Source organism: Magnolia sinica, chromosome 14, assembly GCF_029962835.1.
Source record: "Magnolia sinica isolate HGM2019 chromosome 14, MsV1, whole genome shotgun sequence".
Classification (NCBI taxonomy): domain Eukaryota; kingdom Viridiplantae; phylum Streptophyta; class Magnoliopsida; order Magnoliales; family Magnoliaceae; genus Magnolia; species Magnolia sinica.
The window spans coordinates 50,453,969-50,458,697 of record NC_080586.1 but is presented as its reverse complement, the minus strand read 5'-3'; the positions used below and the strand labels follow the sequence as shown (position 1 = coordinate 50,458,697).

Sequence of the window (4,729 nt, the reverse complement as noted above, 5' to 3'; positions counted from 1 at the left end):
TTACATTTCTGTAAATTTCTTTTATGGTTTTTGAGGTTGTGCCAGGTAAAATCTCTCTTTCTTTTTTGGTTTGTCTAAGGTGATCCAGAAAACTCAGAGTGTGAGGTTTTTGAATTGTGTAAGCCCACTTGAAAGACACATTTGTGAAGGTTTTAGGTGAACCTTGAAAAACCTATTTCATAGTGAACGCGAATATCCACTGTGTGAGGATATTGGGAGTGGAGTAGTTGTGTGGCTGTTTTTCTAAACAGTTGGTGTACTCACAAGCGAACCACTATAATTTCAGGTCTTGTGGTGGATGATTGATTGTGGCTTTGTGTGAATGTTGTAATTTCTTTTTAAGTCTTTGTGGGGAATGTTGTAATCTCTTTTATGCAAGTGTGGGAATGCTGTAACAGCTTAGTTAATTTTCTTTGCTATTTGTATTCTTTATTCCTTTATATCTATTTGAGATTTTAATACAAAGACCATTCTAGGAATCGGGTTGTCCTACCATAAGCCATTGGTTTTTGGTGTAAGGTTGTCCTTAGAACAACATTTATATCAACCTCTCAATACTTATACATTTGAGGTTGCTATTCATTTCTGCTTTGTGGCATTGTTTAGTGCTTTCTTTATTTGTGTTGAGGGTCAAATATTGCATATCAGACCCCATTTATTACCTGGATTTATGAGCATGACTCTGTTTAATGGCTTGGTTTAACTGTGTATGTGATGCAAGGTGTAATTACGAACTGAGACTAAGAAAGGGTGTTTAAAGCTGGGATTTAACGCTCTGATGACACCAAGGCAAGGGACGGACCCCAGGGGACCAAGATCATCGAATTTACACACCGGAGATCCGTGAAAACAAGAAACTGAAGTTCAAGTGGCCCAAAATTGGTTCATAATAAAAGATCTCCCTGATCCCTACAAGTGAATCCTCTGAATCCCTAGTTTCCTTCCTTTGAATTACTTAAGTTTTAGATAATTATTCCACAAATTATTCCCTAAGTTTTATTTGATTTAGATAGCATCTTAGTCTAGTTCTAGTTCTACTTGGTTTCAGATAACGTACAGGTATCAGTCCCTGTGGATTCGACCTCGGTCTTACCGAGTTTATTACTACATCACAACCCTATACTTGGGGAGTGAACAAGTTTTTGGCGCCGTTGCTAGGGACTGACGGTTACGTTTTTCTGAAATTAATTAGTTTTAGAATTAAGTTAGGATTAGGATTTTACTTACTTTAGGATAGAAGTTTTTATTTTATTTTATTCTATTTTTAGAACTTAACTTGTTTCCTGTTTTATAGGATCTGGACATAAGTTTCTAAATTGGTAATTCCTTCCTAATCTCTCTACTTTTTCATATTTTTAGAATTTAGGTTATTTCTTTCCCTGCTTAGAAATTAACTTTCTATTTTTGTTTTATTTTAGTAACTTTCTAATTCTGACACTTTTAGAATCTAATCTTGTTTCTTAATTTATTTTTAGAATTCTTTAGAAACTAACCTTCCTATTTTGTAGGCCTTTAAGATAGAAATCTCTAATTCGGTACACTCCTTCCCTACTTTCTATTTTTCAATTCTCTTTTAGTAATCTACTTTCTATTTTAGGACTCTCTTAATTTATTTTAGAAATTTTCACTTTCTTTTAGGAATTTTTTCTTTTAGAAGCTAGTTCTCTTCTATCTTTCTTTTAAAGAATTGTTTTTCTCTTTTTAGAATCTAACTTATTTTATTTTATTTTGCAGGTTTTAACTCAGGACTCAAATTTGGTAATTTCTTTCCATCTCTCTCTTCTCGCTAGATTTTCCTAGGGTTAAGTTTTTAATTGAGGGCTGCGAGTGTTTTCATGCCCAAGTGGGCCCGTGACGACACTCGACGTCTCTTGACTGAAGGAGGATTGGTTGAGGGGTTAACTATCCATCGCAGGATTAGACACCGCTCGAAATCCCCTGAGTTAACTGAGGTCATGGCTGAAGACCAACCTCCTCTACCCCTACCCAGGGTGGAGGATACCCAAGATGAAAATGAGGTGCAACAGGCACCCCCGCCTCGTACTTTACGAGATTATCTACAACCGGCGGGAGTGAGTATGCCCTCATGCATAATTTTTCCTGAAAATACAGGACAAATGGACATCAAGCCAGGAGTTATCCAACTCCTTCCCAAATTCCATGGACTTGAATCTGAAAGTCCATATTTACATTTGAAAGAGTTCGATGAGATAATAGCTACATTATGTTTTCCTAATGTATCTGAGGATACAATTAGGCTGAAACTCTTTCCTTTTTCCTTAAAAGAAAAAGCTAAGACGTGGTTACATTCACTGCGTCCTAGATCCATTGGCACATGGAACGATATGCAGAGGGAATTCATAAAAAAATTCTTCCCACATCATAAAACAATTACCCTCAGAAAAGAAATCATGAACTTTGCCCAAAAGGAAGAGGAAACATTCTTCCAATGCTGGGAAAGGTTCAAAGATTTGGTCAGTTCATGCCCACAACACGGATTTGAAACGTGGCGCATTACAAATTTTTTCTATGATGGACTGACATCTTCCATGCGCCAAATGGTCGAGACAATGTATAATGGAGAGTTCATCAACAAAGATGTTGACGAGGTATGGGATTACCTCGATAGTCTCGCTGAAAAAACACAATCATGGGACTATTACCCAATGGCGAACACCACGTCTAGGCCGACTCAATTAAAGGAGAAAGGGGGATTATATCTCTTGAAAGAAGAGGATGATCTCAAGTGTAAAGTGACTACGCTCATAAGGAAAGTTGAGGCCATGGAAGGAAAGAAGGATAAGGTCAATGAAGTTGTTTGCGGCATCTGTGATTGCAACATTCACACAACTGAAAACTGTCCTACAATACCTGCCTTTCGAGGAGTGTTGAATGAACAAGCCAATGTCAGAAATAATTATCAAAGACCTTTTACTGGACCCAACTCCAACACATACAATCCTGGCTGGAAAAATCATCCAAATTTTAGTTGGAGGAATGGACAAACGGCGACTCCTCCAGGTTTCTTCAATCAAAATCCAAATCAAGTGAAACCTCAAGAGGAACTGGTTCAAAATCCCATACAAGAGCTGGCTCAGGCAATGCGGGGAATTACAGATTTTATGCAAAAGATAGATTCTCGTATGACGGTTATAGAAAAGGGGATGCTTCCTGCACAACCTCTCCCCAATCCTAAACCACAGTACGAGAATAATGATCCCAGCTCTTCAAATCAGATGGGGCATGCTAAATCCATCACCACTCTTAGGAGTGGGAAGATCATTAATAAAACTCTTCCGGTTAGACCCGAAAAGCCTCAAGAACCAGAAGAGGACAACAATGATGGATCCAGTGATGCCCCACAAAAAGTAGAACCGGAACTTCTAGAGAAGCCAGTTGCTTCATTCCCCCAAAGGTTGGTTTCACCAAAACCTCTCTCTAACTCTCAGGATATCCTAGAGGTGTTGAAACAGGTGAAAGTCAACATTCCTCTACTTGATGTCGTTAAACAGATACCTTCATATGCCAAATTCCTAAAAGACTTATGCACGACCAAGCGACGGAAAATTATTCAAAAGAAAATCTTCTTGACTGAGAAAGTGAGTGCCATCCTGAAGCAAGACGTGCCGCAGAAATTCAAGGATCCCGGTAGCCCAACCATATCATGTGTAATCGGGAACCATCGAATTGATCACGCACTTCTTGACTTAGGAGCAAGCGTCAATCTGATTCCCTACTCGGTATACAAACAGTTAGGTTTGGGTGAATTAAAACCGACCCTAACCACACTACAACTTGCTGATCGCTCTGTTCGTGTACCAAGAGGGATAATTGAGGATGTGTTGGTCCAAGTTGATAGATTTTACTACCCTGTAGACTTTATCATCCTGGACACCGAACCCATCAATAACATGAGCACTCAGATTCCCGTCATTCTTGGTCGCCCATTCCTTGCCACGTCAAATGCAATTATCAATTGCAGGAATGGTATCATGACTATGTCTTGTGGAAATTTGACATTGGAGTCAAACATCTTTTTCAATAACGGCAGCAACTCAGAGGATGATGACGATTTCCACGATATTAACATGATTGACTCTTTCGTGGAAGATACGACACCTCTGACCTTATCCTCCGACCATCTAGAGACGTGCCTGGCCCACTCCCATGATTTTGATGATGACATGATTAGGGAGACGTGCGCCTTGCTTGATACTGCACCGGTACTTGAAGTTAACCGATGGAGGCCACAATTTGAAGAATTACCACAAACTGATGTAGTGCCTCTGCCGTCTAACCTCAAGCCGCCGAAGCTTGACCTAAAACCTTTGCCCTCTGATTTGAAATATGCATATTTGGGTCAAGATGAGACATACCCGGTAGTGATCTCTGCCCACTTGGACAAAGAACAGGAGAGTATGCTTATATCTACTCTCATTAAGCATAAGAGAGCCCTTGGATGGACGATTGCAGACCTCAAGGGAATTGACCCTTTAATTTGTACTCACCTCATTTATCTTGAGAATCATGCGAAGACCTCTCGACAATCACAACGTAGACTAAATCCAAACATGAAAGAAGTGGTTAAGGCCGAGGTTCTTAAAATATTGGATGTGGGTATCATATGCCCTACATCCGATAGTCAATAGGAGAGTCCAACTCAGGTGGTTCCTAAGAAGTCCGGAATCACCATCGTAGCAAGTGCCAATAATGAACTTGTACCAACTAG

At 39.5% G+C, this 4,729-nt stretch overlaps 1 non-coding gene across 1 annotated transcript; it reads right to left on the bottom strand.

The window, feature by feature from the left end:
- Positions 1 to 2,393: 2,393 nt before the first annotated feature.
- Positions 2,394 to 2,500, bottom strand: LOC131226562 (small nucleolar RNA R71). Its single transcript, XR_009161935.1, has one exon. It is a non-coding gene; the product is annotated as a small nucleolar RNA R71 (small nucleolar RNA).
- Positions 2,501 to 4,729: the final 2,229 nt, after the last annotated feature.